This window comes from Copidosoma floridanum, unplaced genomic scaffold (genome assembly GCF_036245765.1).
Source record: "Copidosoma floridanum isolate Cflo_tuat_1 unplaced genomic scaffold, Cflo_Japanese_pri ptg000027l, whole genome shotgun sequence".
NCBI lineage: Eukaryota > Metazoa > Arthropoda > Insecta > Hymenoptera > Encyrtidae > Copidosoma > Copidosoma floridanum.
In genome coordinates this window covers 13838771-13852775 of record NW_028321904.1, presented here as the reverse complement: position 1 = coordinate 13852775, position 14005 = coordinate 13838771, and the positions used below count along the sequence as shown (strand labels likewise).

Below are 14005 nucleotides of genomic sequence, written 5' to 3'. Positions count from 1 at the left end.
TATAAAAAAAATCTAAGAATTTATCCATTTTATTTATCAAAAAAAAAGTCACAAGAATAAAACAAAATTATCGTCATAAGAACTGTAATCGTATCAGTGCAACAAATAACTAAATACCTTTTTTTTGTGATAAAACTTTTAGAATACTTATCCAATATTATAGGAATATTTTTTGTTTTGCATATTCCATAAGTAATGAGATCAATCAAAAAGGTTATTCTATTTGTAACATAACAATTTCGGGACAATTTTGTCACCTTGTATCTAATATTCTTAAACTAGATAAGAGAAAAATAACTAATTATGCATATGACGATAAAGTAGCGATTGAACAGGAATTGAATTTAGGCAAAAACAATAATCCGTTGAAAAATCACATTAACACACTGACTTTTATTATAAAAAAAAAGTTTTTGCTAAAAACTATCGATGTTTAAATTAAATTGCTTACGTAAGAAACAATTGCCAATTATAAACCGGTTTTTTTAAGAAAAAGTGATCAAAAAACCATTTCTACAAAAAGTTATTAACTGTCGATTGTAGAGAATCCTTGTTTTAAACTCAGGATATCCAGAAAATTTTCATCTGTGTGTCTATCTTAAGGAGTTAACAAAAAATCATCTCAAAAGAATAATCTAAATAAACTCTTCCATTTTGTTGATCTGATGGTATCTCTATTGATGTTTCTATCAGGCAATTTAAGATGGAGTACTAATTACGCTAAAATTTGTTTTGATACTAATTATGATGATAATAATACTAATAATAATAATAATAATAATAATAATCATGATAATAATAATGATAACAATAAATTGTAGTAACAGTAATAATAATAACAAAAATAATAATAAACAATAATCTCACTATGTTACAGTGTTATTTATCTAGATTATCGTACAGTATAAATATAAAAAATTTTATTCCACTATTATACGTTGGAAGATTAACTCAACAGTTTTCTTATATGCATACCTTATAATTAAAAAAAAAGAGTTAGCTATTTAAGAAATATTTTTAAAAAATTGAAGACTAAATATTATGAAGGTTTATTCAATGCAGTAAAAAAAAGGCGTCAAACATATTACAAAATTTTCAAAATAAAGAGCAAATTAGAGACGTATATGGGCTTGTCCACTGGAAGTGGGACATTTTGCGCGCGAGGGACTTTTTTTGCCCAAACCTGCTCTGTTTAACTCGCTCATAATGACTGAAAGATAGCTAAAAAAATTATTAAAAAATGTAAATCGACGATTTTGATCTGTTCTATCCGATAGTGTTATTTATTTTTTCTCAGAATCTATTTTCCGTGGAGAAAAATCAGTCAGAATTTCTGAACGTTTCTGTAACATTCGCCATGGTTTAAATTAATAAAATTTGCAATAATCGAAAGAGCGATTCTGAATTAATAACTGTACAAATTTTTAGAGTGGAAGAGCAAAAAATGTGTGAATTACAAGCAAATGAAGACGATTGCATGAGCAAGTTTCCCAGTGGTGAGGCGACAATATACAACAAACTCGTTAGTAACAGTGTGTCTCCACGTGGCAATGTGGCGTCAACTGCACGCCTCGCTGCCGTGCGACTTGCTCATGCCAACGTTTCCATTAGCTTGTGATTCAAGCATTTTTTGCTCTTCTACTCTAACAATTTGTGAAGTTAATGTCTTAGCACTGCTGTTTCGATTCGTGCAAATTTTATTTTTGTTAACCATGGCGAATTTTAGATAAATGTCCTAAACTTCTGAATCATTTTTCTCCACGAAAAAAAGGTTCTGAGAAAAAACAAATAGCACTATTGGAAAGACGAAATCAAAATTTGTTGATTCGTATTTCTTATTAATTTTTTTAGCTATTTCCCACCCATTATGAGCGAGTCGAGCACAGCGTGTTCGAGCAAGAAAAGTCCGTCGAGCGCAAAGTGGCCTAATGTCAGTGGACACGCCCATATATATTGCCATCAACGTATGTTGGAGGACTTCATTACATGCAACAACATTATTACGATGGTATGGCAAAAATAAAAAAAATGCAGTAGATCAAATATATTTATTACAATAACGTGCTATCTTAAATGAAAAAAAATATTGAAAATTTTTCTGTCTTACTTTAAAAAAAAAAAGACAGTGCCAAACTATATACTAAGTATAACTCATCGGCTATGCCACATACAATAACAATTACTTTTAAACGATATAATGCGTAATAACATTTTTGGTAATGTATTAGCTAATGTTTACACAGTAGATTTCCAAAAACGTGGACTACTGCATGTACATTTACTCATAATATAACATTCTGACAATATAATAATCACTCCTAAGGATATAAATAATAAAATATGTGCTTGAATTACTTCAAATAAAAATTATCCAATAAAATTATTTTGTAAACATACACTGCATATAAACTATGTAAAGCAACTAATAAACTTTTTCAAAACTAAAAAAGAAAAAAACAAGCGAGCCATAGCACTACTTTAAAGGTGGTGTGGTAAAGTGCTAAAAAACATATATAGATAAAAAATTATCAAGGGAGTTGTAGAAAGTGGCTGAAGAGGACTAGAATAAAGATTAGAGCGTTCCTAAGACAATGTAATTAGAAATTGTGAGAAGGCTTAAGAGTTGTCTAAAAACTGTAAGGAGTTCACAAGTAGAGACTGCAAAAAGTAATATAACTTAAAATGATATGAAAACCTTTACAATTTTATCATAGAGATGCAGCTAAAGGAGGGCAAGACCTTTAAAATTGTGATAGGATATACTGTTATTGGGTTATAAAATAAGGAGAGGGTGGAGAAGAGGCAGAGGTACGGCTCAAGAAAATTGTGTTGGGTTATACTATTATTCGGTTATAAAAATGTAAGGAAGCAGAGGATATACATAAAAATTTAAAATTTTAGAGGGGGTTACCGAAAATAACCTAATATTAAATAACCCAATATTAAATAAGAAGATAAATATATACTTGTGGGGCTATGCCCTACTGCGCGCTTTACCTACTAATACTCTATTTTTCGTTTTAAATTGATTAGTAGAATTGAAAAGTTTCCAATTTTTTTCATTTTACATCTTATTTTATTGAATAGTCATCTTATTAAAAATGTTTACACGTTGAATTTTGAAATAAAATAGTAAAACATGATAATCTTTATCATTTAAAGAAATTCTTGTAAGACAAATTGATTATTCATTATCACCCGGTCTTTGCATGCATTGCGTGCAATTCTCATCCACAAAGAATTGTGGCAAGTAAATAACAAATACTATATGTACTATACAGAAGGATTCAAATGTAATGTCTTTTGATATACCATTAGGACTTTTTACTTCGTTGACTTCTTTGATTTGAAAGGTTTGATTTATGATTAAATTTATTGTTATTAAGACAGAAACTTATTAAACAGGAAAAATACAAATTGTAGTTATTGTACAGTGGAGATAAGGTGTTGACAAATATCAGAATAACAGGTATCTAAGAAAAATTTTCATTTTTATAAAGGGGATGAGGGATAAGTTCTTTATTTCATTTTATAAAGTAATCTCACGAAAAATTATAAGCTTATTGAGGGGACCTGTAGGGGCTGTGAGGGTAAGTATTTCAGAATGTCTCTACAATAAAGTGTCAGTACTATACGTTCTAAGTTTTTGTGAGAACGTGTAGAAAAAGGCTGTAGGGTAGGCAAATTACTCCATTTGTACAGTTCTTAAACATATTTTTATTGAAACAGAATGACTGTCACAGTATCCTAAAATAATAAAAGTTTCTGTGGGGGCAGTGTAAGGTTCTGGGGGGCAAAAGAAGTAGCATGGAAGGTTGCACAAGGTTTAATAGGTTCAATTCACACAGAAATAGAAAAAATTGTCCTTTGCACGGTACGGAGGTTAAGGGAGGAGGCTGTAGGGCGACGATGGTAATGTGGGGATTGTTTGGACAGCCCCACCAATATAATTATATAACATATAAGGAGACACACACGCATACATATATATACTAGTAGGACTCCACCCCTGCGTGCTCTGCGCGCTAACCCCCCCTTTTATTGTGTTATAAGGGTAATTTTTTCAAAATAAGGTTTCTGTTACTATTTTTTTAAGCCTTAAAAAATAACAAAATTAATTGTTAGTATGAAAATAATATGTTAAAGTATATTTTACAGAATTCGGAAGACTATAGCATTTTTCAAAAATACTCGAAAATAAATTTTTTACGCTGAGGAATGATTACTGGTCTGCTTTTAAGGAAATATGAAGAACAAGCTGCTTATTTTAAATGAAAGTGGTGAAGTTTATATAGATAAAGAGATGTGCCCTTGACTTTTTGTTGGTGAGCTTTATAATTTCTTCTAGTGGCCCTCTTTTTCAAATAAGCTGTCTATCCTGTATGTGTAAATAAATATTTCTAAGCTATCATAACCATATATGCCCCCTGCGCGCTCTGCGCACCAACCCCCGTAATTGCAAATGAGATTTACGAAGTATGGAAAAAAACCCGAATTTTATTAATTGTTACTTAAAATTCATATGTGTAGAAAATGTATATTGATCATGATTGATTACATGAATTTTTAACAATCACTTTTTATTTTTCCTGACTAATAACAGCTATTTCTATGGGATTAGTAGAAAGCGATTTTCAAAACGATTTAATTTTTAAAGAAGCATGTAACTTTATGCTGCCTTTTCAACTAAGAAAATTTTTCGCATGGTTTATAATGTCTAAAAATTGTTTTGGTAATATTATTTGGAACAAATACAAAAAATTTTTCACTGAAGATTGTAAGAGTAATCAAAATCAAGCTCTCTTACAATCAAACGAAATTTTTAATTTTGAAAATATGTCTTGTAAAGATTTCAGTTTACTAGAACCAACAGACGATAAAAAAAATATCGATACTGACAATGATGAAAGAATATTTTGTAAACATAAATTTCATGAAATGTTTTCACAACTCCATTCATGATCAACGTCGAATTTTTCAAGAAATAATAAAACTTGAAAAAAAAATTTTTTTCATCGATGGTCCTGGTGGATCTGGAAAAACTTTTCTATACAAAACATTAATTTATTATTTCATATCAATTGAAGAAAAATTATTATAGTAGATTGGACAGGTATTGCTTCTATTCTGCTCCCAAAGGGAATGACCACTTACAAAACTTTCAGACTTCCTTTAGACTTAAGCACTATAGAAAGTTCATTCTCCTAGTTTGAGACAGATAAACAAAAATTACGTAATAAATTTGGGATGAAGCTTCTATGATACCGAAAAAAGCGTTAGAAATCGTTGATAGGACTTTAAAAGATTTATCTAGTAGTAATAAACCTTTTGGAAATAAAATAATAATTTTAGGTGGAGACTGTCGTCAAATTCTCCCAGTAGTAAAAAACGGAAGCAAAATTGCTATTGTTCAAGAAACCATACAATTTTCCAATTTTTGGCCTTTATTTAATATTTTTTATTTGAAAAATAATATACGTTCAATTCATAACAAATTTTCTTCATTGCTACTGGATATAGGAGAAGGCAAAATTAAAACTTTAAAAATTCCTCAGATATGGAAGACAAATGATGTATGTTCTAAAATTTTCAATAATAATAATGATTCTTTTATAAGTAAAGCTATATGAACATCTCACAATGAATAAACTCATTTTTTGAACAAAAAAATTTTAAATAATATGGTAGGAACATTAGTAACATACTATAGTATTGATTAAGCAACTCACAAAGGAGTAGATCAATCAGACGATGATATTTATATTAATTTCCCTACAGAATATTTAAATAGTATTAGAGAAAATCTTTCTCCACATGAATTGAATAAATTGAATTTGAAGATTAACGCTATTGTTATGTTGATACAAAACCTTAACATATCTGAAGGACTTTGCAATGGTACAAGATTACGAATTACAAAATTATTCAAATACAACATCAAAGCTGAAATAATCACAGGTGAAAAAATAGGAAATAAAGTCTTTATTCCAAGAATAACACTACAAATAAACAATTCTTCTTCGCTACCATTGATATTGTACAGAAAACAATTTCCAATTACCTTAGCTTTTTCTATGACTATCAATAAATCTCAAGGTCAAAGTTTGGATGCCTTAGGATTATACCTAAGAAAACCATTATTTTCTCATGGGCAATTATATGTTGCATTGTCTAGATGTAGAAACCCAAAAAAAATTTTTATTCAAATTGAATCAGAAAACAAATTTAAAATTAAAAATATTGTTTAGAAAGAAATTTTAGAGTAACAAAAAAACTATTCTATGGTTCATTACTATATTGATACTTTCTTGCAAATTTTATCTTTAATCAAAAAAGCAAATTTTAGTACCGTCTAGTACTCAGTTTTGTGTTATCATAAGCAATCCGTTTTTTTGTAATTTGTTTTCACATACACTATCATGGATGCAAAATTTTATCAGTGTGACAAATGTAACTCAAAATTTTCAAATCAAGAGTGTTTATCACCGCACGAAAAAATTCACAAAAAAAAATTTTTTGTATGTGATCTATGTAGCATTATAATATAAGACAAGAAAAACTATTTGCGCCACACAAAGGAATGCCAAAACATTGAAAAAATTTGAAGTGTATTAAATGCGAAAAAAGTTTCAAAAAAAATTATCACTTACAGAGACATTTGAAAAGTCATGAAAAAAATGTTTAAAAAAATATTTTTTCAAACTGTGGCAAAGGTTATGTAAGAGCAGAGCACCTTAAAAGACATTCTAAAGTATGTGATCAAAATAAACATTGTAAGTAAGATAATTGTAACAAAATTTTTTGTTATGGTCAAATAAAATTATATGTGAAAATTAGACCACTTGTAACAGTAAATATATAAGACTTTACAAATATATTTACATTATATATGGGGAAGCAGAGGGGTGGGTCGAAAGGGGAGCGAGGGGCTTAGGGGGGAGCAAAACCTTGCTCCAACTCTTACGACTATATAATATAGGAAGATATATACATATATACATACATATGTGTATATATATATATATACTTAACTAACACAATAAGATTTCAGATTATCCCCCTCAGCCCTCATTGTTACGAATTAATTTGTTCTTACGCCTGCTTAACCATCTCTTTATTTTTTTTTTCTCTCAACTCCCTTAACCTTCCTCAAAACAAGGCAAAATTGTTTTTATTTTAGTGTGAAATATACACAATAAAATTTTTTTGTTTACACTCTCTCAGCAACTCATGCAACCACACACACACACACCTACCCACACACACACCCACAGACCTACAGATATACTATACCTACAGACACCTACACACTCTTGTATATATATATATATATATATATATATATATATATATTCCTCTTTATATTTTACGTAGTTGTTTATGTAAAACATTTCACACTAACCCTCACAGCCATTTACAACTTTCCATATATCATTATTATCACCCTAGAGCCTTTGCGACATAACATAAGGTATAATTGTATCATCTTTACCTGTATTTTAGCTTAGATTAGCTTCTGTCTATACCTCGACTGGCCCTCACAGTCCCCCACTATCGTCACACACACTCAAATCCACGACACAGCTTCCACCTCTGTTTTTGTAAAACTTCAAATCTTACTAACCATTACGCAACTTGATACCAATGTTCACCTATATTTGTTTGCATACTACTGATATTTGAAGCAAAGACAGAAAAACTATTTTGATTGATAACCACGAAAGCTACTCTACTGATTTTGTTGAAATTTTACATACAGATTCTTGACATTTTTTAGATTATTTTTGTTTGATCTTATTTTTAAAAAATTAATAACAATAGCGAGCAATAAGCTTGAAGTTTGGTAAAAATACGCTAGCTTTTTACTTTGGTTTAGGAGGATTTACTAGGTAGCATCAAAGTAAAATCGAAGCAACCTGCAACCAAAGTAAGTGTGTCTGAATATAATATTCCCGAGCGAAATGTCGATCCCTATAGTCGTTCACAGGCAGTACATCGAGAACAGAAATGTTAGTCGTGCAGCTAGGTGTCCCGGAGAACAAAAAAACTCATTTCCAATGGACGATTTATTTAAGTCGGATAACACCCTAAATCACCAAGATTACAAAGTGTTACAAAAACATAGGCGTTTTAAATACCAATGTCTCCGACATCATACCAGGAGACGTCTAGTCAAATCACAATCTGCTCTAACACTTCAGGGTTTCGTAACCATTCTTCCAACTAACCTAGTACTATCAGAGCTACAACAGCTACAACAGCAAATCAGGAAAAACGACTCTGAGAAGTTCAGGCAACCACATCGGCTAAAAATTTCTTCAGTCTCCTCCATGGTGGTTTATCCTAACGGCATACTTATGGAGGAAGTATTGCCCATGCTTACTTTCCCAAACAATGGTGAGTGGTTGGTTTCCCGGAACGGACCAAAAACGAGATATTCTTTGGTCAGTGACGTACCTTCTTTCCTAAGGATCTCCGTACGCAGAGAATCTGAGGATAAGAGTTCAGCTATCCACAGCCATTCAGCCATCTCTCCATCATTGGGAATGATGATAAAGAATAACAAGAAGTATTACCACTAGCCTTTTTCAAGGCCATCATAAGTCTTTACGTTTATTAAATCACAATCAATCTCACCAGTCCTGTTTAGGGTCATTGAACATCGAACTACCTTGCTAAAAAATATATTAAAACTTAACTGAGCGAACAAAAAAAGCCCTTCGGGCTCACAAGAGTTCCAACAATGCTTATAGCAAGGGGGAACATTGAAAGGAAAACTTTAAATGCTTATAAGTATATAATTTAAGGTGTTAAGAAACTGATGCAAAACATTCATTGAGATTGAAACAGCAGCGTTAACATTGACGAATAAAGAATCCATCAAGTATGAGATCTATCTATTTGTATTTACTGTGGCACTGAAAAATGAAGATGAAGCTATAAGGCGTTGTTACTCTGGTAATAAAGTTTTAAGGTTAGAAAAAATTATGTAACTATACATTTTTTGTCAGTTTTGAGTATTAAAATTTTAATAATAGCCCTTTTAATATATTGAAATATGAGAAAGTGCAAATCAACGACCCTTTAGGGCCTTCGAATTTCTGATTGCGTTAGGAACGCGTAGTACTTTTTAGCATTATTATATTTTTTTTACTTTTTACAGCTTATTATTTGACCTAATAAACTGCATGAATTAAAAACTAAAATGTTATAAAAAAAAGTGTTTTGTTCTAAGAAGCTTCAGAATAAGTGTAAAATTTTCAACTGAAAACTTTTTACGTTACGTGTCAACACACTACAGTGTTTTATTCAGTGAGTCTCAGGCAATGCCGGGGACTGCTAAAATTATTTAATTTAAAAACTCATTATATAAGCATATTTCTGTTATTACGACTTACATTATTTTTAATTAAGACACCCTACCACCTTCCACTGACTTTATATCCCCGGGTGGGGTTTTCACTAGTTTCTCCATACCGGGCGCTTCCCCGGGTGGCGGATAAGGGCATCCTCTTAAAATATGAGGTGACGATGGGCAGCTGGGGTGGCTCTCTCTGGTAGTGGTTGTGGGCGTGGATCGGGGGGCGTGTGTGGCGTTGGCGTGTGTATCTGCGACGATGTGGACAGGGGACTAGTGCCCCATGCCTCCATCGGTGTGGATGCATGGGCCGGCTCTGCTTGTGCTCCTTGTTCTTCACTTTTTGCTGCTTCCGTAGGTGGCACTCCATTGCTTGATGCGGGCCAACAAGAACAAGCACCCGTCGTGTATAAAAGTAAGCGGCGGTCAAAACATTCTTCTCAGATACATGCATCACACACTCTCCCTAAACTAACACAGGGACACTTACGGATTGTCCTGGGTTGCGTATGGCGGGTCCTTTTCCGGGCTTGCGTTGGAGGCCTGGCGACGGGTGAAGCCGGATGATGAGGCCCGGGTAAGTCTGGGTTACCACATCTGATATAGCTGTACGCCTCATAAACAAAAAAGACTTGGTGGGCCGACTAATCTAGGCTTACTACCACTGAGGAGGCTATATGGCGGCACCTTAGTGCCTTACGCCAGCCCGTTTTGTTGGGTTGTCTGCGCGGTCTCGGGACTGTACACCTGCCGCTCGTCTCGCTGGGATGACCGTTGTGTACCAACAAATACATACATTACACAAAAACACCATTCTTACACTTGTTACTCAACGCTAGGGCAGTCTCCGTGGGTGGGAATGAGGGAGAGTGCCGACTCCTGGCCGGCCCGAGCAAGTAGCGGTTTTCTCTGGTAACAGAGAGGGCTGCTGCCCTGGTTTTAACCCTTTCCAAATACTTATTTCTAGAAAAAAAGGGTAGTGATGGCCTTCGCGGGTCAGTACGACACTAAAAAGATTGTAAAATGAAAAACGTCGATGTAAAACAAGTACCCCAGGCGGTAACCTCTCTGAGGGTATCCGCCGGCAGTTCCGATCCGGTGAAAGCCCGGGTGACTGACGCAGGCATCACGGATTCTGGGGGGGGGGGGCACAAAGACGTGTCTCATGGCCAACAGGGACTGCTAAATGTTCCATGGCCTTTTCTTACAGACTAAGGACGAAGAGGAAGCCTGTCGAGTATAGGCACTAACGACACCGAGGTTAGCAACGTGTCGGTATTTAGCCACCAGACCCAGGAAGAGCTTGCCTCTTTAGAAGAAAGTGTCACTAGGCTTGGAGTAAAGCGACAGCAAGTTGCTGATAAAGTCCAATCAGCAACGAATGACATTGCAGAGACGCTACAACTGATTAATGATAAGTACGGCAACACAGCAAACGCTGTTAAAAATGGGCTCAAAGCGGCGCTTAAGCATCTTCAAGAGGCAGAGGTGCTAAGAAAAGGATGCCTTACTAAAGAAGATTTGTTTACCAACGCTTGGAAGTCGTCATTTAAATCCCTGTAGTGGAGGGAAAAAAGGCGAGATAATTTCCGACGGCATGTACAGAAACAAACTCTGAACACTGCGTTAAAGAAAATAGAACAAAGTAAGAGAAACAGGAGCCCAACTGACAGCCTTGAGAAACGCCAGCAGGCTATGTCTTCAAAGAAAAAGAAAACAGGCAGTGGCAAACAAGAAGAAATTCCACTGAATGACAAAACAAGCCGGAAGAAAAGAGTGGACGCCACAACAACGGTAGTAGTGAAGATGGCTGAAGGACAGACCTTTGCAACGGTGCTGAAGACTATGAAGGCGAACTTTGACCCCGATAAGGCTAAAGTGGCAGTCCAAAGTGTTGTCACTACAGAAAAAGGAGACATACTTATTAAAGCTTTCGCTAGGACTTTTGAACATCAGAGCCAGGAGCCAGAAGTTGCTTTCTTAAAGCCAAATGCCAGAGGACAGAGGCTGGCTTTAATAAAGGTGGACGAAGCATCTGCCAGACAAGTAGAAAAGGAAGGCAGGTTACGAGTTAGCTTTGTAAGCTGCCGAATTCGAAGAAGAATTGAAGTAACAAGATGTTATAAATGCCTGGGATATGGACACGTCTCGGGCTACTGTGAGAACGTAACAGATCTAAGCTTTGCTTTCGGTGTGGAAGCTCAAACCACCGGAAGAAAGAGTGTCCAGGCCCAGCACGGTGCTTTCTTTGCCCAACAACGGACAACAAGCACGAAGCAGGCAGCGGGAGCTGCCCTTTATTCAGAAGAGCCCTGAAAGAGGCCAGGGATAAGGCCCAAGCAGGATTAAAATAAGGCAAAAAGGCCTTGAGTTGAAAGACAGGCTTATGTGGACCCACGCTGCGCTGGGTGTTTTTTACTTATCAGCAAGGGAAAGCATTAAGCTTATAGTGGTGCTGGCTGAGTAGGCGGCCTACTCTGAAGCGCTAGACAAGGTGCTGGTCCTCAGGGACTCCGAGTCCTTTTCAGGACTCGAGAGCATTAGCACCTCTAGCAAATGGTGGCGAGTTAGCTCGTTAATGCTGTGAGACGCGATGGTCTCCCTGGTGGCTCCACCCTGAAGTAATGCTAACGCGGTTCCCGGATGGATCAAAAGCCACGTGGCATGGGGGGGTTTTTAGTAAGTATGGGTGGTCTAATAAAAAAAATCCACCGAGTCCTACACTGCCGCTGTCCCTGCGGTGTGCCTCAATGCATTTCCCCTCCCTCCACAAAAAAAAAAAACTGACTTTATATCGACTTGAATATCAACTTTTGAAAAGAGATTGAGATTAGATACGATTATAAGTATTGCTTATTGAGCGCATCGGTTTTAGGGTCAAGATACAGGTATTGCATCTATCATCAATTTTGTTATTAATAAAAAAGAAAGAAAACAATAGTTGAAAAAAAAAAATCGTATTACTTTGTAAAAAGTATTACGATATTAACGTTACATTTATGTGATGTATGTAATCAAGACAGTGAATTTCTTATAAGAGAGTGAAATATGCATTTTCTCAAGATTTTTGGACACATGATTACTGTATTTTAATGATCCAATCTTATTTTTTACGTGTTAATTTTATCAAAGTGTCAGTAATTCGAGAGGTTTGTAGACTACATTATTCAATAAATTAATAAAAACAAAGAAAAACAGTTGATGCGTGTATTTTAACCTTTAGTCAATATTGTTGTAATTATAACACAGGCCCTCGATAATTGAGACAGGCTCGATAATAGCATTATATACACTGTTTTCTTGTGTATTTTTTACTACTTTAAAGAGCATAAGATAACAAATAATTGTAAGGATTGTCAATTGGTTAAAAAGGGCAATTGGTAAATTAATTCAACAATTTGATACAATCTTAATCCAATAGTATACTATTATAAAAAAAAATATGGGATAATTCTACTGATTTTTTCTTAAAAATAGAATTTTATGTGATTCTTTGATAAGGTTACAATTTCAACTGAGATCTAAAAAAATTAAATGTCTAAAGAAGAATAATTACTTATAAGAAATAAAACTTCAAAATAATTTTTTAGATACTACACATGCTATACAGAATTTTTTTTCTTACCGACAAATGAAAAGATTCGATTTTTTCTTGGAATTCATCAATTTCTGTATCGGCAAACTCAATGAGATTAGCTAATAAGCATAGTATTTGATTGCCCTGTAGGTTTTGACGCAATAAGTTTAAGTTTTCTCCTACAAGTAGGTGCTTTATAACTTCTGATAGTAAATTACATTGCTGAAGTAAGCAAAAACATGACTGTTGAGCCTAGAAAAAAATCATTATCTAACACATTTTCTTAAAATATGATTACATTTTTAATATTAATTTATTTTGTATTTTTATCTGCTTACACTCATTGTAGTAGTTGTCTCATAATATATGTATCAATTTATTTTAATGCAAATAAAAAGCTCCCTTAGCTTACAAAATTATTAAGATAGTCAGAATTTTTAAGAAAACTTGAGAATTATATGTGTAAATTAAACAGTTTTTGAGTAACAACAGATAGCTCAATTTTTTATGATTTAAATAAAAAAAAATTTCTATACATTTTTTTTTAATACTACGCATAGTAAACTCAAGCACGTTCGAAAAATTTATCTCTATTTACATTATAAGAAAATATTATATTCTTATTGGCAGATAGCCTACTTAAACACCTGATTTATGTTATTAAAACAAAAATAACATTCTGTTTTGACGCAAACTACTATTGCTATTTTTTTTTACGGGGTTTTTATTTTTCTGCAACGTTTAATTTTACTACTCTGATGTCACGGTGTATGCATCATACCACAGAACTAGGCACCATTTCACTGGTTTTCAGATGGTACAGAAGCATTACACTATACTGGCAAGGAGCGCCACAGTGTTTGAGACATATGGAAAAAATTACAAAGGTACCTGCAAAAAAGTGACAAAGCAGGATCTTGAACCTAAGCCCTCCAGGCAAGCGCTCTATTACTTAAGCTCCAGGAAGCTGTATTTATGGATCATCATATCCTCAGGGTGAAAGATCTTTCAATTTCCAAGGTTCCAAAGCCTTATTTTGCTTAAAACAGTCAATTACAATGTCGTGTGTG

The 14005-nt window shown here is 33.9% G+C and overlaps 1 long non-coding RNA gene across 1 annotated transcript in view; it reads right to left on the bottom strand.

Annotated features, from left to right (window-relative positions):
* Positions 1–13003: 13003 nt before the first annotated feature.
* The window catches only part of LOC149373792 (uncharacterized), a 119330-nt gene continuing 118328 nt past the window's right edge, over positions 13004–14005 (bottom strand). The window contains exon 3 of the long non-coding RNA XR_016293304.1: positions 13004–13187. This is a non-coding gene — a long non-coding RNA (uncharacterized LOC149373792). The remainder of the gene's footprint in view (positions 13188–14005) is intronic.